Consider the following 24221-nt stretch of genomic DNA (forward strand, 5'->3'; position numbering starts at 1 on the left):
AATTGTCATAGTAAGACCATTTTAGTAGAAAATTACCAAGAAGTGTAACAAAAACACGGAATGAAATGACAGATTTTAAAATAGTAAAATCGGCAAACTATTTTAATTTTATTGTTTCGTTACTACTAACACTGTCAGCTGTTATGCATAAAATACCAACACGAAACTGAACTATGAGACACGGTTCGACTACGAGGAAGTTAAAATATAGCTAAAATATTTTTATCAAAGGGGGTTATATCCCCCAAACCCCTCTCCCTGGATACGCTTATGGATAGTATAGTGGATACGCTAGTATATAGGATACGCTAGTAACAATTAGTGTAAATAAACATCTTGAATAAAACACAATAATAAAATTGTTCTTTTGGCAACTTTGAGTATTTATCCTTGTTTTTTTTCTATTAGTAATTAGTTGCTATTGATACCACACACTACATATCATTAAAAAAAAAACTAATTTTCTTGATATAAAAAGTATACCTGCACTTACGCTGCAGGTAAAATAAAATGAACTGTTTGAGTGGCAGCTGTGAGTTTAAACTATCCATGCATGTCTGTGTGTTTATGTAACACTCGAAAGATATTAAATTATACTAAAACACTTAGGCTGAGTATTATTACCTGAAGTCAGAGTATAATTTATGCAGTAAAATGTTGTGCTGTTTTAGCAAAGATAGATTTTTATGTACGAGCTATGTATTTATTTAAACAGGTTAAATATTGTGGAAGTAAAAGGATAAAGAATTTGCTTAACCTTACAGCATTAAGGTTATGATACCTGAAGAGGATGACAGATTCCAATCCTCGAAACGTTATGTTCTATTCATATAATATAACGGTTTTCCTGGAGGGTTCACTTCTGGCTGTTTTTTACATTCCAGTTGTACAGCAAAACAAAGTAGTGATGGAGTGTCATAAAATATAATATTTTATGGATTGAGGTAGTACAATAATATGCATGCATCAGTCAAATATAATGTTTTCCGTGTAATTGATTATGGACAATAGTTCTATAACAAACATTATTTTTATAATAAATTTTAAAGTGGTTTATCTCATAGTATTTGCAGCATTGCTTTAAAATTACCGAATTTGCCCGAAAACTAATACGTAGTTGACGTTGGATTCTAAATAAAAGTTGTTGGAATTTTACAAACTCAGCTGGTCTTAAATTGATTTATAGTTCTTTTGTTTGGAAATGGTCCACTTGTGAAGCCTACAATACTTTAAATTACTAAAATTTAACTCATTATTTTAACATGCTAGGTTCAAAGTTTAACGGAAAAATATATGCTGGACATATTATACTACATTTTCTATCTTGATTTTAAATTTAAATTCAAAATATATTATTAAATTAACAGAACGTAAGAAGAATGAAGTTGTGTGATGAAAGTTTGGTGGCCGCAGGGGTCAATGCCCGGGGACAGGTCGATGTGACCAACGGTCATCGGTCAGTGAGGTCGATAGCCACACACCGCCACCACTAGCCACCCTTTGCGGTACGATTGTGTTGGGGAGGGGTGGGGAAGAGAAATAATAGCACTTCAAGGAAAAATGGGCTGTAAGGCTTTCACGACTATCGATGAAAGTTTAACACGCGATTATGACATGATGGTTAATCACTTTAAAGTAATATCAACAGAGAAAACTCAAACCAACAGTTTCTATACTGAACATCTTTTTTTATTAAAAACATTAAGAACGACACTGCATCCTCGCATAACATCTCTGCATGACAATTATTATTGATTATACCAAGGAATAAAATAAACAAGCCTATCAGAATTTCAAACATCAATTTTTTTACAACATTCATTAGAATAAATGCAGCAGTACCCTGTATATCAGACCGGCAAGCCGCATTACAGTCGAGCATTCCCCAGCCTGCAAAACTGATAGGATGTGTTAATTCCTTAATTGTTCCCTCTCACCGTATACCAAGCATGAAGGGAGACTGGAATGACTAGACATGAGTACTGCTCCCGACAATCAGTCTTACAAGGTCGGGCTGGACACATTGCAACCCTGCACCCTGTTCATCAGGTCTAAAAAGGAAGAAAGAGCTGAATATAATATAACTGTGACCCTAATCAGGCCTAGAAGGCCGGGCTGGTTAAATTACAAATACCGTCCGTCAAGTATGGTGGAATGGGCTGGACTTATTTATAAAGTACATGCTGGTAGACCCGTAACGGCTAAGAGAGTAGGCTAGCGCATTGCAACTGCACATGCTTCCCTTATAATCAAATCAAGAACAATTGGTTCAACATTGGTAACTGTGTACCACCCATCAGGCTTTTTAATGTGCTGGACATTGTAACAATACCAGTTCTCCGTCCATGAGATCCGTAAGGGCAAGCTTAACACATTACAACTGTGCACGCTCTCTGACCATCTGGCCTTGAAGAATGGGCTGGACATTGTAACAATACAAGTTCTCCGTCCATGAGATCCGTAAGGGCAAGCTTAACACATTACAACTGTGCACGCTCTCTGACCATCTGGCCTTGAAGAATGGGCTGGACATTGTAACAATACCAGTTCTCCGTCCATGAGATCCGTAAGGGCAAGCTTAACACATTACAACTGTGCACGCTCTCTGACCACCTGGCCTTGAAGAATGGGCTGGACATTGTAACAATACCAGTTCTCCGTCCATGAGATCCGTAAGGGCAAGCTTAACACATTATAACTGTGCACGCTCTCTGACCACCTGGCCTTGAAGAATGGGCTGGACATTGTAACAATACCAGTTCTCCGTCCATGAGATCCGTAAGGGCAAGCTTAACACATTACAACTGTGCACGCTCTCTGACCACCTGGCCTTGAAGAATGGGCTGGACATTGTAACAATACCAGTTCTCCGTCCATGAGATCCGTAAGGGCAAGCTTAACACATTACAACTGTGCACGCTCTCTGTCTATCTGGCCTAGATTGACATATCGTAGCTTTGCACGTTTCTTATCGATCAGACCTGAAAGGGTGAACTGAACATATTATGTAACTGTTCTCGCTCCCTGTTTCACAGTTTTTAAAGAATTCAAACTTTTGAGGTTACAAACTGTTTTAACCTATGACAAACTTTCCGTCCTATTTACATAATTCCTCTTGTTTGAAGGTGTTTATTAACTTTACTTTTATTCTTTCTAGATGTACATGTATGTCAACGGCAATAAATGTTTCAATGAAATAACACCAATTGTTACAACTCTACATTAACTTGATAATTAATATTGAATTATTCACTTCCAAAAAACAAACTGCTATGATTTACAACGGGAACGTAACGGTTTAGGTTTGAACATAGATAACAGCAGAACACGACAATAAAAAGTTCTTTATCAAGAAAAATTATAAAATACAAGAAAATTACTGAAAAAAGAGTGAAATGTCAATGTGAAGGAAAAAATCTCAATACAAAAATCTATACTAGTATGATTTATATTAATTGGCTACAAATACATAAATGGGCGCCTGTCATGAAGTTTTCGTGAATTCTTATACTAAATTTTTTAATGTGAAAATATCTTAGTATAACTATAACTTATGGTTATGCCACGTATAACCACCAGTTAATGCGGGGAATATTAATTATAGTAATTTACATAAAATACAAATATAAAACTAGAATCACTGTCAAATATATTAAAATATTCCTGTCATAAAAATAGAGCAATTTCCGGTGCCTCCGTAGTAATCCCAGGCAAGTGTGAAATGTAGTCCGATAGCTTCCAGAACACTTGCAAATGTTTTTATTATAGTACACAGAAAAGTAATCATTTATTAAGTAAGTATATAAGTTTAAAAAAGTGTCGATTCCCTCTCTCGCGTGGAAAAGTTAAATAAAAGTGGTAGCTATCCTTCCCTAGTAAAATAGGCGTATTATTTGTTAATCTCTAGTTTTACTGTCATGAATGTAAATTAAATTCCACCAGTATTGTTATCAGTCCAGGTTACATAGATATAACGTTGGATTATGTAACAATTTACTAATGGCCTTTGAAAGTAGGCATATTAGGCAAAATCTTCCTAAAGTTTTGTTGGAAAAGTCTGAACAAGTGTTTTAAAGATTTGGTACCTAATATTTCGCGAGACAGGTACGAAAAAGAGTAGATATTTATAAAAATAAGTAGTATATCCTATGGATTAGGTACTTTATATATCCTTTATTACAATGTAAAGTATCGTTCATAACTCGTTTGCAAAGTAATGTCAGTGCTTGATCACGATCTTACATTGGAAAAGGCGCTTTTCTGGACCTGTAATGAAATATAATATTATAAACTGACCACTTGCGTCACAGCGCCGAGAGAGGAGCAGTTGGCCTGACAAGTCCACAAGTCCAAACCACTTAATTAAATTGCCTCGGTGAGTTAAAACTTAAGAAGCTTTTGAAGGAGGTTTCCTACAGTGTCTAATATCCGTAGTTATTTGTATTTGTGTGTCAATTGTGTTTCCGGATCTCCTCTTTCCTTGTTTATTGGGTTGAGCATTTACAAATTTCAACGTTCATGACATATTTCTTCATGTAGGCAGGAGTTAAACATATATATTCTTTGTTGCAATCAGTCTGCACACTCTACTTTTAGTGCTGCCTTAGAAATGCTATGAATACCGGAGAGCCTGTGTCACCCGACAATTTCAGGCCGACAATTTCAGGCCGACAATTTCAGGAGCCTAATTTAGTTTCTAGTCCTTGAACAGAAGAATGCCCACAATGTTTTCAACACTCCTGATTGGAAGACTGAACGCGTATCTGAGTCTCCAAGGATGGATCGATGTTAATTTCCTAGAGAGGCGCCACCCATTTGGCCCGAATTATGCTCGTAGCTTGTATGAAGCTTTCTTCTGCAAGTCCTAAATGCCTCCATGTTGGCTCTAGCGACTATGGGTCTCGTTTGCGGCAGTGGCAGTTCATCTAATGCGCAGATATTTCCACCGGAGTTGCGTTATAACCTCCGACCGCCATTATACCGGTGTTAACTTCTCTATCGTGTAGCAATATCTCAATCCCGTACAATCAAACTCTTAATTATCTCAACGATCTCCTCCTCTCTTTCTGTCATCTCTCGAATAATGTATACCTCTCACAATGTCTTGACTGAATCGAGATACATTACATAGTTTTATTTAAGTGTAGCGAGCAACTAAACGAACAGTCTCATACGCAGTGATATAAAGACAATATATCAAACATATTCGTTAAACACTTTATATATCAGACACATTATATCACTCTCTTACAACTAAATAGAGACAGAATTCACTAACTTTAAGCTAAATAGTCACTCTGTATTCTACACGTTTACCTGACGCTTATTTACAATTATTAATTTACCTGTTTGACGGTGAGATTTTGTGCTTAAAGCTATGCGAGGAAAATATGGCAGGAGAAATATTATAGCTTTGTATAATTTACCTTCATGGTACACTTCTATTTCGACCTCCAACAAAACTAAGTGCGGCTGACGAGTGATTTCTTTCTTACGAAAAAGTTCTCTATTGATTTAAAAAGAACCAGGTTGTGTGCTTGTAGAATACAAATCAGCTATCCATCTGAAATAGCTATTTTTATGTTAAAACAATGCCGTATCAGTATATCATTTCATAAGAAACGCCTCTGCGTTGTAGTGGTAGCGTTCTCGCAATTCAGAGATGCAGGTTCGAGTTCCCATTCTTTTTGTTATTCAGTCTTTCTACAAATACAAACACATATTTAATATATATATAATATATTAAACGCTACTTCTATTCTGTGGGCAAGAATTCAAGTCTCTGATTTAATCGCGTATAACACGGCTAGGGTAGTAATTTAGTAGGGGAAAACTAATGGTTTGATCCAGCTGTATTGCAGGCTGTAGAGGAGAGTAATGTATAAGATATAACAGAGGTAAGCACGACCTTGATATGTAGGGCAGCGTGACACGACAGGACTGGACTACTGACCGGAAACTTGCGTGCAGCCCACGAGTACATGGCGTGCGGTATTTAACAAGTGCGAGAAAGAGGGGTTGTAAATAATAGGCAGAAATCAATGTAAGATGGATCACACACATAGACTAGTCGGGGCTTGACTAGAACTTGACCGTTGAAATGCTTGGGTGTACTCGTATACACATCTCTCTCTCTCTCTCTCTCTCTCTCTCTCTCTCTCTCTCTCTCTCTCTCTCTCCTCTCTCCCTCTCTCTCTCCCCCCCTCCCTCCACATCTCCCCTCTCTCTGTCCCTCCCTCTCTATCTCCCCTCTCTCTCACTCTCTATCTCCCCCCTCTATCTGTCTCTCTCTCCCTCTATCTCGCTCTCTCTAAAACAAACTGATAACTCTCAACTGTGACATGTTTGACACTAACATATTACATCATAAGTGCTCTTACTAAGCTAGGATTACTACGGACTTAGTATTCCGAAATTGTTAAAACAATATGCTTCAATATTATGGAACATTCCAGATAAATTTGTGTTTTCATTGATACCAGTAAAATATGTTTACTCTCAGACTTCGGGACCCCAAAACATTGTTCTTTAAATTTTAAATCCAATTAATCTAATTTATTCATAATTCATGGATCAGAAAATTGATATATCGTCCAGTGCTCCAGTAATCATTACTTATTTTCAGGAGCGTTGTCTTTTAAAAATTACATGCTTATGACGTACCAAGGGCGTATACACCTTCGTAGAAAATCACTTTCAAAGCCGCGGTTAGCTGATAACAATCAATAAAATACAAACATATTTTAAACGTATACACTGACTGTACTCAAAAGCCAAACTTATATTGTGTGCTTCCATCCTATTGGAATTAAGAAATATTAAGAACACCCAGAATGCAGGAATACCGTTTACGATATCTTGTTTCATCTAACTAACTGATTGAATCTGCTGCATATAAAAGTGTAGAGGTAAATAAATATTTATTTTGGGCTCCGATGTTCTGTCACAAGTATTATTTAGTTTGGCATTATTCACGACTCGGTCACATCGTTACAAAACTGTTGATCAACACTTGTCACACGTAATACAATATGCATATCGTATATAAAAATGTGTTGAACTTCTGTTAAAATTGTGCATTGTGTATTTATTAATTTTTATAACTCGAATAAATTGTTCCAGCTATTTACAAAAACACGTTCATTCCACAACATATCCCAGCGACAGCGGCGGCGCAGTGAAACGCAATACAGATACAGCTGTGTGGAGCAGGTTGCCTATAAGCGCCCTGATGGTGCGTATCCTCCCAATGCTGTGAACGCCGGATGATCGGCCCCAACAGCAGTGAATGGAAAAAGTTACTTGTCTCATCCCAAGAGCTCATATTTATGTACCGCTTAGCTGAACCTGAGGTTTTAAGGCACATTAAAACCTGTATTTTATTTCTATACCTAAATATTATAAGTCAGTAACATTATCAGATTCCAGAAGCTGCATTAATAGGAAGGTGTACTGGAGCTGAACTCGTGTCAGTAACATTGTAGAGCTCACCATTGTGCACCTGATGAAACAATGAGGATGCCAAATTCAACTGGATAACAATATATTTTATATTTTGTAATTTAGAACTAAATCGTAATATTTTATTGCAGTACCAGCTCAATCCACAAATCCCACCAGTAAAAACAGGGCAGATCATAACAGCAGCCCTATGTACAAATCTCCACGATCAACAGACTCAATTGCGAGCTAATATTTCCTTGTCTAACTAAATCGTTATATTTTATTGCAGAGCCAGCTTTATCTACAAAACCCACCAGTAACAACAGGGCAGAGGATAACAGCAACCCTATGTACAAATCTCCATGATCAACAGACTCAATAATTGTGAGCTAATATTTCCTTGTCTAACTAAATCGTTATATTTTATTGCAGAGCCAGCTTTATCTACAAAACCCACCAGTAACAACAGGGCAGAGGATAACAGCAACCCTATGTACAAATCTCCATGATCAACAGACTCAATTGTGAGCTAACATGTCCTTGTTAGTTAGACAAGTACAACAAGGAAGACCTCCTCCTTCAACATATACTCTGAGTTTAGTGTTTAATAAAACTTTATATTACGCAACAGCACGAATTTCTGTAGTAAAGTTGTCTTTCATGGGCATTGTTATTAAAGGTCATCGGATTACTTTAAGGGCAGTTTACTGTATTTGTTCAACTAACACAGCCAACATACTCGTCCTATTCGATAACAATTCCACTACTAGTAGTATCTACGTATGTTGTGTTAGAAAAGAACATGTTATGACGTGCGCTTTGTTGACTATTAGGGATGTAAATACTAGAAGAGCCTCAAGGCCAAATAAATCGATCACCCAAAATGGCAGACTATGGACACGCACCGGAGAGCCACGGCCGATTAGATTAATGTGCGCCATTGGCAATACAATACGATGCCACAGCCACCTGTGGCACTACATTGAGTCGTCATTCGACCGCTGACTGAATTAAAGTGTGGTAGACGCAACTGTTGCGTAGGCCTACCTCTTGTATATTCCTGATAGTAATTGAATGTGGTTAACAATGAACTAAGACATCCAATTGTAACATGACTAATACATTTTGTTTTGTTAATGAATAAGAGTATATCTTAAAATATATTTTAATTTAACTTTCGTAATTTTTGGAATTTGTTAAGTTTAACTATTGAATTAATTTTTGTGAAAAGTTTAGAAAATGTCATACGCAAATTTATGAGAAATTACATTTAATTTGTAATACTAAGCTTAGTTGATACTTAATAAAATGCCAAAACGTGTATAGGGCGGGGTGTTTATAATTTTGTTTAAATTAGTGTTTAAAGACTCAAATTAAACATCAGTATGTCAGCTAAAAAGTAATTTAGAACAACGAAGATGTTTTACATTTATTCTGATAATTATTATTAGTAATTAATTATATTAGTAAGCTAATGAGTGGTAAACTTTCATTATAATCTTCCTTTTATTACAAAAATTGTTAATGTTGCTTGTTTCGTCACCAAAAAGTTATAGCTTCAAAAAAAATTATTCTAAAAATGTTTAGTAATAAAAGAAGAGAGTATATTATTTAATAATATTTTTAAATACATATTTTTACTTTATTTTACTAAAATGTAATTTTTTAACTATTTCAGTGTTTTACAGAAAATTGTCGTATAATGTATTATATTAAAATACTAAACACCAAGAGTTGCATAGCCTACATTTTGACGTGACAACGTCTTAAATTAGGTTGCGGCTCGGAGTCACTCATGAAAAAGTGTAACGCCCGGTAACGTTACGATGCCCGTCCAGTGGGTCCGCCGCACGGGATCCGCACGGGATAAAGCAGATAACTGTGGGTCCGCCGCACGGGATAAAGCAGATAACTATGTTTATTCGTGAAAATGTGGAGTGCTTAGATTCGTCATTTACAACAACTACAACAATAAAGGTAAATAATTGTACACTGATATTTCATTATCGTAAACTATGATTGATTGATTAATTGTTAGATTGACACAAAAGTTGAGAAACTGAGTTTATAGGTTATGTCATACTATTGACAAATGTTGATAGTGTTAAGTAAATTATAAGTTTAAATCACTCTGCAATCAATCGTAATTCAGTCGATTGAGAAGAAACAGCGCGTATTGCTAGTCAAACATTTAAAATAACAAATTATAACCTCTAACCTGTCATAACAGTGCGACCCAAACAAACGAACTAAACCGACCAATCACCACGCGCGGAGTTTGTGTTTAGCAAGAATTTCAAATTCCAATTTTAGTAAATGTTTTATTCAACTTTACCATTTACAATAACAAATTTTAATTAATTTCAAATTATGTACAATGTTTTAGTAAACAAAATATATTTCTATAGTTTTATTCAACTTTACCATTTACAATAACAAATTTTAATTAATTTCAAATTATGTACAATGTTTTAGTAAACAAAATATATTTCTATAGTTTTATTCAACTTTACCATTTACAATAACAAATTTTAATTAATTTCAAATTATGTACAATGTTTTAGTAAACAAAATATATTTCTATAGTTAAAATTTGTGCAATTCTTATTTTCATTCAATTCCTTGTTCCTATTGTGCAATTTAATAATATTCATATCAATAAATATTCTACCGAGAAAAAGACGTTGTCACGTAAAATCTTCGCCCGTAAAACCGACTTTACAGGCAACCATCCATTTTTTTTATAGTATAAATAAAAATCAAACCATCCATCAGTTGTCCACAAATCTCCTATGTAAGAGCAACAAATGAATTTGCAAGAGAAGGCTGAAAATTAGTTTCTGACGTGATCGAAAAACTTCTTATGTTATGTATTGTATATTCTCAGAGGAAGAAAACGAAATAAAAAGTGCATCAGCAATCATTACTGTTAGATAGCTAAGTGTAAAAAACTAAGTGATCTCATACGATCCGGAAGGTTAAATCTATGGTATCATAAATTTCGAATATGATAAGTGTTTATCGAATATAATGCATCGATTAATTTATTTTACGAAGACTACTGCAAGCCAAACTCAATTTCCTTCTGATCTAGCTACACAGTTATACAGACAGGTCATGCTTAGCTGTGAGATACTGGAGTGCGGTGTTATATTTCCGTCAGTTGGAGGATGGTTGGTTTTGCATTACGAACGAGAGTCAGTAGTCACGCCATATCTGATTGATTCTTCTCCCCGGAATGACAACAAAAGCTACACCTTCTTTACTTTACCTTTAGAGAATCTTTAAACCGTTAGAAATTATCCAAATCAATCCTGAAATATCTAACTTAATATTTTTATTGCAAAGGTATAAATAGAACATTTGTTATCAGGTTAACTACCTGATTGCATTAATTTCTACTGCATGTTAAATTTGGAATGCACACAACAAACTGATAACATATAGCCTAAAGTTACCATTAAAATTTTGTAATAATCTATTGTACTTGAACACGTTACTTTGAGATAATCTGTATTATTGATAAAGCTTTTGCAAAAATTATTTGCCCATATCACCGACTTAGAATCCAGTAACTGTCAAAACTCGTTATTGTTATGATGTAAAGTGCTCTACCACGAGGCTGTTTAATATTGTCGCTTATTGAACACATTATACTGTATTTAGATGTGTTGCAATAATGGGAAAATGTCTACATAACCTATAAGTAACGATTTGCCTACCAGGCAACACTCAAAGGAACTGGGCTTAACGCGAGTGTATCTCAACACTGACTAAACTTTCTTAATTCTCATTTTATATTTAATAGGAAAACTACTACCAATCACTCCTTAAAATTGTTTATTTAGCAACACACACAAATATATGTCACAGGTATCACAGTTAGCTACCAGTATGTAACCCCACTCTGTTTGGACTTCAATTCACTGAAGTCCAAACAGAGTCTTGTGCTCATCGGGCACAAGACTACTTTGCAGTTCATAAGTCCTGGCATTTTGAAATTGTTTGATAAGAGTGAGCTTTAGGAAGTCTAGAGCATACACTAAACCTCAAACAACTTAATCTCTAAAGATATGTGGGCTGTATTTGTAAGATCATTTAGAAAATTTTACACTTATAAAGCTCGAAATAAGCAAGATTTCATACTCTGGCGTATGGGAAATTTCTCCCTTCAAAAACAGTTTTGCCTCTACGAAAACAAATTTATATAACTTTAAATAAGTATAGTTATGTATATTATTTTTCGGACTTTATGTTTCTCACTCCAGCAGAATTTACCCATGTCGAACTTTAATATGTTACCAGCGGGAACTTTTCAATGTTAAAATAAAAACGCACTGTAGTCATTCTTAAATGTTAATCATTTTTATTAAATAATTAATATTAAAAGCTAGATATATTAAATAACAGAGTGTGCACATTTCTTAGATAAAACACCACATCACGTAAAGTTTTAATAGTGAAACATTTATTACATAGATATTTACAACCCGGTATAATTTTTGTAGAAACAATCATAAGCTTAGTCTGCTGAAGTAGAAACCTTGATACAAGACTCGAACGCTTGAGGAGACAAGATTAATGACGGGGTAGGTGTAAAGTCAGGACATAACTGAGGTCTGGCGGTATACTCTCTGAGTGAGCCCTTGACTTCATTGATGCTCTAAACTGACTTTCACACTGTTTACTGATGTGGCCAGATACAACTTTCCGCCACACAAACGGTTCCATTAACTTATCAAACAAGCTTATCTAATAAGATAAGCTTGTTAATAAACTAAACAACTTTATTATTTTAGTTTATTATTATTTATTTAGTTTATTAACAAGTTAATAAACTAAAACAACTTTATCCAACTGTTCCAATAGATTTAAGAGGTTTTCTATACGAGAATCTTTATCTGCAGTGATAAATTCTGGAATTAGATTTGAAATTAATTTCCAGCTTGTTTTGAATAATTGCACACGTAGATTGTTCAGTATTGTCTTCTACAGTAGGTCTAGCCATCCATTTCCTCCATAAAACCGATTTCTCTCGAAGGCAATAAATCAAAGGGAATGATTTCTCACAACAATAAGAGTACATGGAGATATAATGTGGCTTCCCCCCCCACATATAACATAGGTTTACCAATTTTCTATTAGACGCTTTAAAGATAAGGTAGTTTCCGCCACCTACAGTATTGTGCGAATTAATGTGAACAAGCACAATCAACTTGTAAATATGATTTATTTATGCCAAAGCTACAATTAGGGACAATTACATGAGATTGTTACTATTAGGTAGTATGGAATATGTCCCCTTTTTACTTTTATGACTTTCTGGAATCTTCTTGGCATGGAATCCACAAGATTTTTGCAATTGTTTGTGATTCCTTTATCTCTCAATCACACCTGAATCACTGCTTCAACCAGTTTTGTTTTTGTCGTACAGTCCATTTTTTGCAGTCTAGTCTTACATATTGTCCACAAATTGTCAATAGGGTTAAGATCAGGTGAATTCCCAGAAGGGTAATATTATCATCCTTGAAGTATTTTATCGTAATCTGATTCGTGGCACGGAACTTAGTCGAGTTGAAAAACGTCAAGTTCTATAGCTAAGCATTTCCTCAGCAATGCGTTGTACTTTTCATTGTTCACCATACCTTCAATAGGAATAATAGTGCCAGTTCCTGAGTATAAAAACAGCCCCAGAACATTTTCTTTGTGAGATGTGTAACTGTTTGGTTAAATGGCTAGCAGAAAGTGATTTATCTGATGAATTTTGATGAATGAATTGCCCTTCTGATGAATTTTGATCGCTGGCCCTGCACAAGGAAGTATTTCTCATCAGAAAATGACATTTTCTCCAATTTTCTGTGCTCCAGTGAGCGTAATTTTTTTGCCCAATTAACTAAATTGGGCAAAAAAATGTTTTTTCATCTTAGGCACTGTCAGAAGTAAGAATTTCCTCTGTGGTCTCACGGCTTTTCTCCCTCCTTCTAAGAGTTGATTGCGTACTGTTGAGTTGTGAATTTTTACTCCAGCCTTTTCTAAATCTTGCTGGAGGTCATAGCCTGTTTTTCTGGGATGAAGTTTGCAATCACCCAAAAGAAAGGCTTCATCTCGTAGAGTAGCCTTCCGCTTTCTACCACATTTTCCTTTCCGCTGCACTTGAACGAACCCTATTTCCTTTTTTTTTGTTTAATTATTGTGTTTACAGCACCCAAACTTTACACAACACTCCTATGCAATGTCCCTCTGACTCATTGTTAACACTCACTACGTGTTATGATCCTTTGTCTTTTCCTACGTGTAGTATCCACATCAATAAACAGCTAAACCTGACTGCACAGTTTTCACAAGATCAATAAAAATAATGCAAACATGCATACATAACCTAAGATATAACGAAATATAATACTAATGTAACACAAAGCATGTGTTTAGAACAATACGTCAATTAAGTTAGGAGGTTATGTTTTCTTGAAACAGCTGACAGAATATGCACAGCCGGTGTGCCATTCTGCCAACTGAATTTCAACCTTTGTTCACGTTAATTTACACAATACTGTAGTTTCGTCACAAAACGTGGGATTGGTGTCAAAGTTCATGACGAGATGCTTCACGGTTCAAAAATGGAATACTATGGATTTATTGATCACCAAAATCGACAAACAGGTATCAGTATTATTACATTTCTCACACATTTGGCAATTTATCTATTTATTACGGTAATTACTCTAAGGTTTGTACAGTTAAAATGGAAACTTTGTAAGTCAGCTAAGAACTTAATAACATTGTGTAAAAACCTTAGAAATGTTACACTCGTCACATCGTGTACTGATTTTTGTGATATATATACACGATTATTGTACACATATTTACAAAACGCTATATTTTTATCAAAGTACTATTTGTTTGTTTAGAAAAGTGTTGCATTAAACATATTGGTAAGTTATAGCTCTTTTTTAAGTAAATAAAATGAAAATCCCCAAAATATTTTCAGTATTGCAAATTCATAGGATGCCCCGTAATAAATTTTTAAATTGTCCAACGTATCGAAACATAGCGGTAACGTATTCATATGTTTAGTGATGTTCCCAATATAAACTTTTCTGTAAATTTAGTTGCTTTTGAGATACCACAGTTGAGATGGACATTTTTCTGTGCAAAGTAATTATAAAATTGTACCAGAATGATAACTCAATTTGCTTAACATAGCGAAACCTTTCTCTCGAAGGTCTGGAAAACTTTAATTTCTACCCGCACATGCGGCTACCCTAACTGGGTATGGTTCCTTGGATATCATATATATATATATATATATATATATATATATATATATATATATATATATATATATATATATATATATATATATATATATAGTATAGGATATCTAGAGAAAAATTTATCTGTAGACTTATTGTATTTTCATTGTATCATTTTCCATTCGATTTCATTTCTACAGACAAGATTTGCCTCTAATTAAGTAATTTTTCATTTCATTTCATTTACAAGATTGTGTTCGATGATTTTAATCAATTAAATGAAATGTGTCTCTCCATGAGATTTGGCTGAGCGTCATTGACATCACTCAGGGCTGGAAAACTTCTGTCTGTCTGGGGGCTGATAAAAATTCTTTTCTGTGTATCAGTTCAAAGGATACATCGAGAATGAAATGAGCTTAGAGTCAAAATTTTGCATATGACTTCAGCGGTACTTGTTGCGCGACAGGGAGTCTGACGTACTTATATCTTGTATGAAAGTATATAGGTTGAATTTAACAACTGGGCACGTCCTTGCTGTATCTCTCAATAGATTCGTATAAAACAGACTCTCCTGGCAAGAAGGAGTCTGGTAGTACCTGTAGCTCACGTCTAGCAGACCCACGCCATAGTGTCTCGTTTTCCCATCTTTAGTGACATTGCTCAGTTATCCTTGTTGCTGGAAGGTCAAGTCTGTGAATATTGAAAGAGATCATTACTTCCTGTAGCATGATATTTTCTCTTCTTTAGATTTATTAAGTCTGTCAACATTGACGTCGCCCACAGTACACAAATCATTTTTATCAGGAGAAATAGAGCCCAGAAGTTCATTTAATAATGTTAGGCTCTCACTCAGAGAACTTCTAGATGGACGATAGATTCAATCTACATACGTACATCCTTTTTTATGACTAGTGATTTTAATTCCTGTCACTTAAAGTACCATTTCAACACAGAAGCCATCTCAACAATTTGTGCGTTTATTTCAGCCTCTTTAGGTCTTGAAAATGGCTACCTCTTGTTGGTGATGTGACCTCTCAAATGTTGCAATAACCTCATAGTCAGGGATTACTTACGGTATTGATATGAAGGGAAACGAGTGGAGAAAGGAGTATCCACAAGGGTATCCACAACAGTAATATTTTAAATTGGCCCAAATCATACTGGCAGAGGTGGGTGGATGACCCCCCGATATCAGGCAGGAAATCCAGAGAAATTTATATAGCAACTTAAAGAGACCCTAGAATTGGTCCCCTAAACAGTAGTGGAAAACAGACAAAATTTAGCTAGTGGTCGTACACAACAGAAATAGAATATTAACGCCAATATTAAACTCTTGGGACAGAGCCTCCAGTACTTGCCCGCATTCACGGCGCACATACCACCTAATGACGCAAGAACAACACTCATTCAGATCTGTATCTGATCAGTCTGGAAGTCATTGCTCTTGTGGAAGTCCAGATGACATCGGATAAGCCACCGTATCGCTATCATCGAAATCCGAGTATATAACAGGCTCGAAATTGTAAATGAAGCTTCATTGTTATGTAATCAACACCGAATTCAATGGTGATGAATGCGTTCTTATTGAAAAACCACAAGTCAGAAAATTAGAAAAAAGAGTTATTAAATACATTCAATAAGACTCTCTTGGTAAACATACTCACAAAATTAGGAAATCATTATTTAAATAAAGATATCAATTAGCATTAAAAATCTCTAATTACGTCGATGTTGTAATATAAATAAACGTAATTCAAGAAACAAAAATCAAAATTCAAAATTTAACAATAGTGTAATATTCAAATTAAAGTACAGCGAATGTCAAAATTAGTATATTGGATAAACAGAAAGATTCTTCAAAATTATATTTAATAAAACTATGAAAACGTTTTAAAATAAGTTAACTTAACCTTAGTACCTGAAGATGAATTCCCAGAATTTTACATATACATTGTACGAAAATAAAAAAGTTTAAAAAGTATTAAAAGGTTTATAATTATATACATATTTAAAATATCATTAAATTCAGAATATGTCGACTATTTAAAAACTGGCCGTACATGCACATATAGGCCAGAAAAGTTACCAAATCACAACTTCAAAACATTTTAAAATATTAATAAATGTCAAAAATAATTTTGATGTACTAACAAATGAAAAAAAAAATGTTTTAACCGGAAATTTATTATTTTATAGACTTTAAAACAGTATCAATTAATGACACATAAATAATTACAACATGCATCGACGAAGTTAGTTAAAAACAGAAAAGTTAATTTCATTAAATTATTTATTCATTTTTATTTTATTTACCTCAACTGGTACTAAGTTAAGGTACACGTATCATAGTACTTTTTTTCATAATCAGGTACTATGATTATGAATTTAAAAATGTACATAGTACGAATAAAAACCATTAAAAGGGGTTTATATATACCTTAATTGTACTAGACGTTTTCGTTATATGTTATATATACATATATATAATATATATATATATAATTATAATAAATATATAAGATTTACTACAGCTCCCCTTTATTTTTTATGTGCTTCATCCTCGCCGAAAAATTATATTCTTTGATGAAAGAAATGTTAGTTTTACAAGTATTAATAAAATAGTTATTTTAATAGAAGAGAACATATAGATGCCGGAAAGCGCCAAGCTCAAACTACATTATGGGTTTTGCAACTGTTTCATAATGCACTTCGAGCGCATTTACCTAAAGAGTGGTAAACAAGACAAACATGACGGAAGTAAACAGTCCTCTTTTTTTGAAAAGAAAAAAGTCAACTTGAAAGTGCCTTTTCAGTCTCTGCATCAATGTTAGATCAAGATACTTTAACAAAGTTTTCCTTAGACTTATGAATGATTCACGATGTTTGCCAGCAGGTTGTTTGCTCTGCTTTGTGTGCGGCATTTCACACGCTAGGTGCTATAGGCATTGTGACGTTAACCTAGCTACTGTGTAAAATAAGTATAAATTGTAAAGTTACATACAGCCATTATACACATTATATGGTAGTGTAGAGTTTCAGCTTTCCTTGATAAGATCTGTCAAGGTTTTAATACACTGAGTAAATCTGCTTGTGAACAATTTAACAAATATCGAAATGAGGCTAAGAATACTGTAACATGAATATTTTAAATGTGATCAGAATATTCGAAATGCAATACTAAACAATAATTTCACTAATCTGATGAGAGCAACAGAACAATCAATGGCAAATCCCATTGTAATTAGTCTATGATTCAACATTTTCTAGCTCTTAAAACTTTATAACTTGTTAGGTGAGCGCTAATATACGTATCTAGCGTATACATTGTGACACGTAGATTCATGTTGGAGCAAAATGCCACTTGAACACTGAAAAAAATTGTTTTGCAAAGAATACTGTGACAAGTGTTTATTTCACCAATGATCAACTGAATATACGGTTGGGACTGAAGCTATCCGGAGTGTGAAGCAGGAAATATTTAGTGAAGGAATTTACATACGGTATGGGACGATTCAGAAGTGAGAATAACTAAGCAGTTTGGGAATATATATTATACCCGGATGGGTATGTGGCTGGTTGAATACGTGGGTCGTAAAGCCTGGTTTTGGTCATACAGGCTCAGCCCACTTAACTCGCTGTTTTCGAAAATTTCTCCACTTGATTTAGTAAACGTATAATATTTTTTTGGATGATAGTGTAAATTATCTTATAAATCCACTCAGAGTTGAAATCTTTTTAAAAGGATTCTATGGGAAATTCAGACACTTACCTATGTATTATATTTACGAAATGATATATTTTACTGTTTCAACTCTAAATTCGAGAAGAATAATTGTCCACATACGGGAATAATTATCTTTTAAAATTTTAAATAGCAAGGCCTTCCTATTATGTTTGGCAACATCGAATCCCTCACGTAATTCTTGTGACAAACAAACATCCTTTGAGATAGGAATCAAACAATATATCAAAATTCCAAAGCTTTCATCGGGAATGTTTAATTAAGGTATTAAAAATTGGAATTTGAAAAGTAAAAATTGTAATGGCCCTTCTACTCAGTAAAAATACATACCCGCTAAAAATCTAAAACACGAGTTTCGTAACATTATCCGTGTAATTCATTAAATATAGTTTATATAATCAGAGTTGAAGTCGGTAAGTACGGCATTAACCAACTTAAAATTAATATTAATTTGTAACATAAAACTTATATAATGTATAACTTATAAGCAAAGTATAATTTTTAAATGGCCGTTAAAGTTAGAAGAGTGGGCGAGTGACCTGTCTACTCGCCGAACCAAGGACTTTAGGATCGAGCGCCTGGACCTTCAGAAGCACTCAGACCATTGGGATACTTCAGATAAAACATAATGTTAAAAGACATTCTTTTAATGTAAGACTGATAAACACGTTGCCAATTTCGAAATTACTTCAAAGAAACTTATACAAAAAGACAAGTTCGCATTTCCTTCAAAATAAGAAGGATCGTTTTTATGTAATGAGGTAACAACAATTAATTATAGAATTGACGTATTATACACATTTTACTTCATTGACCTCCAAGTATAAGGTCAAGTGAAGGTCAAGGTCGTCTGGGCGCTGAGACAATGAGTTACTCTGACACATCCTTGTATTCAGGTGGCGGGTGGTGGTGTTGGCGTGGTGGGAGGAGAGGGGGTGATTGATGTTTCCTCAGATCGCTTCACCGTGAACATGTGAATTCGAGGTGAACAAAACTGGCGGCAAAGTGTTTACAATCAAAATAGTTCTGCTGCTGACAATGGGCCGGGATCTATGTTAAATTATATTAGTCCGAGTTAAGGGAGGGTTAATCAATAAAATTATTTTTGGTCAAAACCTCTTCATACTGACATCAAATTTACAAAATCCAATGCCAATTCCGGTACAGTCGGAGGAAATTTAGATTTTATGTAGGTGACATCTTGACTGAGAATGCACACTGATAGTTTTGCTATGACACTGATGTTATGGCAACTTAAGTGTCTGCAAGCGCTATTTTAGGCCCTAATGTTGCAGAGGGATGATTCACGACCGTGTTGTGTTTAGGGCGCCTTCTCCCAATCTGGGGATACACAAAGGAGCAACCAATCAACTTTTGGTTGAACATATATATCTCTATTTGAATAGTTGTCCTTTAAGATAACTTTCTTCAAGATACTCAAAAATACTTAATACATCACAACGAGTTACAGTCATTTAAAGTATTAATTTTAGTTCGTTTAATAATCAGGTCCAAATAAAAACGGCTGAAGATACAAATGTGAAATTTTTACAGTGTGTACACGAGTAAACAATGTGTTTTGAAGAATGAGTGACATGTTTTTTATTCATGTGTGACTTATGGAAATCATATATTTTTATTAAATATAATCTAATTCATGAAAATAACATGATTTTTAATCATTTTTTAATGAATAAAATTGGATTTTTAATAGATAATTTTAATACGCAATTTCCAAAATTCGTAATTTCAAATGATGTCCTATGCAACTATGTCCTATGTACTATGCAACCTACTTAGCAAAATCACTTATGATGTAATATGTTGGAGCAATATTATATTCGAATGTGGTTCTAATGAGTTATAATTACGACGCTACAACAGAGTTTGTTTTGTTGGCCCGGTAAATGTATACATAGGTTCCGGACACATACTACAGCTAAAACTTCTTTACTTCCAGACCTTGTAATATACTTCTGGTCTAAGATGGTTTCAGTGCCGTAGTTGAGTTGGTCTTGCTAAGTATGTTGGATTGATAAGCCTTTACGGCCTAAATCTATTTCCTGTATATGAGGCCATTATTACTAAACGCATTCTGCATTTTAATATAATCTGTTATAACAGATTTTTCGTTGGAATCGTATTGTTTTTGGAACTGTAGTTTAGAAGAATGGTTCGTTTAGGTATGTTATTGTTCATTTCTCTGTTTTTTAATCGCTGTAAAAATGTCTTATAAAAATGTCATGAAAACCAACCAGTCTCAAGTAAACCATCCACAGTTTTGTTCATTAAAGTGTGTTTTAGAACTCTGTTTAAATATTATTCCAATGCATCACATGTGTTAAATTCGTCGCTGGCTCAATCTGGAGTTAAAGCTATATAGCTAAATAGTAACAACAAACTGTGATTAATATTACACTACTGACCAGGTATTACTGACCACTGTAATACTTAGTATAAAAAAATTTTAATGCAAATAAATCTATTCACGAATTTCAGCTGGAAGTGTCAACAGCTGTTTAGTGTTAGTTAAAATTATATTAAGGAACATAAATATTATCATTATTTTTTCCGTATTCTAAATATTCCGGGAAACTTTTCCGATCCTTCTCTTCATAAAAAACGTTTTCCGGGCTTACAGTAAATGATTTTTTTTTGTGATTCTCTTTTAAGCCTCAGCTCTTGGGTATGCTGGCTTGTTTTTGGTCACTGTGGCTGTTTTCCTGCATAATGGAACCTCCCCGGGATTTGAACCCGTGATCTCTCAGTTAGAGAGCCGTAACTGTATCCACTAGTCTACGGAGGAGGACAGATGAATATTTGTAAGGTAGTCTGGCCGAATTGGTCCAGCCGTTTTTGAGATTAGTATTTAGCATTTAGGGATTAATTTCTATTTATAAGATACAAAAAAACATTTCAGTCGCTCCAGTCACCTTTTATGTTTATACTGTAAAAAGTGCACAGCCCTAACAGTTTAAGATGTCCCAAAATTATGCTTCAAAATCTTACTAATCTTTGTAGAATAATGGAAATGTTTTTTTTTTTACATTTTTCCTATCTTCAGAAATGGTATCGTAAACGGCAGTAAAAAATGTCCTTAAAACAAAGCAAAATAAACAGAAAATGCATTGCACCACCAATGGTTCTTTATGCGTCCCTCACTGCTCCAGTGTTGGCGTTAACATGACCTTTCGAATAAACTGATGTAAGTAGTAAATGTAGAACATAAAAATCACATAAAGTTAGAACACCATACTGCAGTTAGCTGCAATCTGGGGTAATCACAATGTATGCCAATGTTACATAACAACTTCACTTTCAGGGTACTTTAAGTGTTACTGTATTTTTATTCTACAACTTTAAATATATATTTTGTAAGTGATAAAATCCAAACAAATTAAGTCAGCTATAAGTTGATTTGTACTTTGTTCTACCCGTTGCGGTTGAGTCGGTTCACACCGTTGCGTAAGGAACGCATTTATCGATAAAATAGAGGGTAAGAGAGGCGGGGACGCGTTAGCTCCCCCAACAAAGTGCGTGCGGAAGAAATAACAGTCGTGTGCACGCACGAAACTGTCGAAGCCTTGGCCCTGGGCTGACGACTAGGGGGCGCAGGTGGTTGTAGAGGTGGTAGCTGATTACACAACTTTTTGTTTGTAAAATACAACCACCGACAAACTTATGTACAAGTAATACGCTTTACTGACATGATACTATAACTGGTAAGCCCACACGTCTTGTAATCTGTTAGATTCAGAAATTTCATTTTGTCTTCAGTAACATTTAAAAGACAACAGGTACTTACTAGTTTGATATTACTCGTATTTTAATTTAATGACATTGCAATGCTAAAATAAAATTTTAATTGACTCGTTAAGAGTGAAGATTACACATTTAACTCCTTTTGGTGTAATTTACGTGTGTTATGTATAGGCAGTACATCGTAATGGTTGATTATAATGTTTGTTAATTAATGCACGGTGGTATTTAAATAGCGTGGAAGGGAGGCTTACTAAAACTTACTTAAAGCATCTGAAATTTGGTTTTTTCCAAATGTTTTAGCTTTTATTCAATCTTACACTAAATATTTCAAGGAGTTATCATATTTTTCGTTTAGTGAATTTAAAAACATTCAAATTCGCTGTATTTATATGTTAGTTACTCCTAAAGTAGACAAAGTATATAATTAACGCAGGTAAAGCCAAGTCCGCTATCATCAGATTTTTTTAGTAAATAAATAATGCATTATACTCAATGCACACTCATTTTGGTTTGGGCAGTAATATATTAAATTATTCTTCCAGATGATAATGATAGATAGTAAGTGAACCATGACATGCCAAACATTTTTGAGGAGAATGAAGATTCCATAAAAAGTTTAAATAAATATTTTCAAATGAAATGTAAGATTAAGATGGACATGTTTGCGATTCATAAATCTCAAATAGACATTTTATTAAAATAAAGTAACAAGACAATGCGGTAACAATGCACTAATCGGGTTCCAAATATAAGCTTAAAGAGGGAGCGATGTACAGGGGACAAATAGCAGATCTTTTAAGTTTTTATTTGAGTTTAACACTCGAATTTTTATAAAATCCACATCTTCCGCGCAGAAAAATACAAAAGTTTATTACACAATTACATTTATTTTGTAATAAGAAAGAGCAATGTTCATCGTGTAAATGTGCAAAGAACAGTAAGTGCGAAAATACTGTATTTAATTATAAATTAGCTGTATATAAAACTCTTTTTTATTACATTAATGCAAAAATATAAATCTCTATTGTTACTTTTATAGATATTTATACTACATACTGTATAGAAACATTAATGAGCCAGCATGCGTAATTGTTGAGCACATCCATAGCACGTTCTAAAATCACAAATTCCTTTAATTTCGTATTAGCTTGTATTAACATTATTTTAAATGGAACTAGAGTTAATCTTGTGTGTGTGTGTGTGTGTGTGTGTGTGTGTGTGTGTGTGTGTGTGTGTGTGTGTGTGTGTGTGTGTGTGCGCATTGGCCAAACTATACACAAGATGCGCGATAAAAATCTAGTTTTTGTGCGATATGTGATTTTCCAAGAATTTGACACGTAGACTATTACTTGTGTTTAGGCAATACGGCATCATACGCATAAACCGTAAATTTTAAGTCAAAATAAAGCACATAAATACTAAACATTTTCTTGGGTAATAAACCTTTTTGGATTAGTTTACCACAGCGCTAAGAGGTTTTATTATTTTTTACGAATGACAGACTAAGATCAAATACATAATTTGAAAAAAGTGCGTAGGAATTAAAAATGGACTATTCCTAAAACACATTTAAATATACTAAAAGCTTTATTTCGCGGAGAACAATAGAAAGTTGAATTTTTTGCCGACTAAATACAGTCTAAAAGTTTTGTTACTGTTTTTTTTGTAATTGATACGGTAACCACGAGGTATGGTAACACAACGAGAGAGACAGAGACTCACCTAGCTCGCGAGGTGTAGGCGCATCACCCCATGTCACAGGCCCGTCCTCCTCATGAGCGCTGCTTCACTGGAACTGACCGACCCTTCGATCGCGCTGGACAAAGCGCTACTACCCATTCAGCAAACATCCCTCCCACTTACCCCTACCACCTCACCTCACGTGGAGAAGTTGTCTTTGGTTATTATTTTAGAGATTTTAGGTTATTATTATTATTTGAGATTTTATGGTTATTACTTGTTGGGTAGAAACACTCTGCTAATATAATGACAGTATATCAATTTTTAAATGTCATTTTTTC

The 24221-nt window shown here is 34.3% G+C and overlaps 1 protein-coding gene across 1 annotated transcript in view; it reads right to left on the bottom strand.

The window, feature by feature from the left end:
* The window catches only part of LOC124359232 (cadherin-86C-like), a 66027-nt gene extending 42010 nt beyond the window's left edge, over positions 1-24017 (bottom strand). Inside the window, exon 1 of the mRNA XM_046811805.1 lies at positions 23923-24017. The gene's annotated coding sequence lies outside the window, so the exon portion shown is untranslated. The remainder of the gene's footprint in view (positions 1-23922) is intronic.
* Positions 24018-24221: the final 204 nt, after the last annotated feature.

This window comes from Homalodisca vitripennis, chromosome 4 (assembly GCF_021130785.1).
Source record: "Homalodisca vitripennis isolate AUS2020 chromosome 4, UT_GWSS_2.1, whole genome shotgun sequence".
NCBI lineage: Eukaryota > Metazoa > Arthropoda > Insecta > Hemiptera > Cicadellidae > Homalodisca > Homalodisca vitripennis.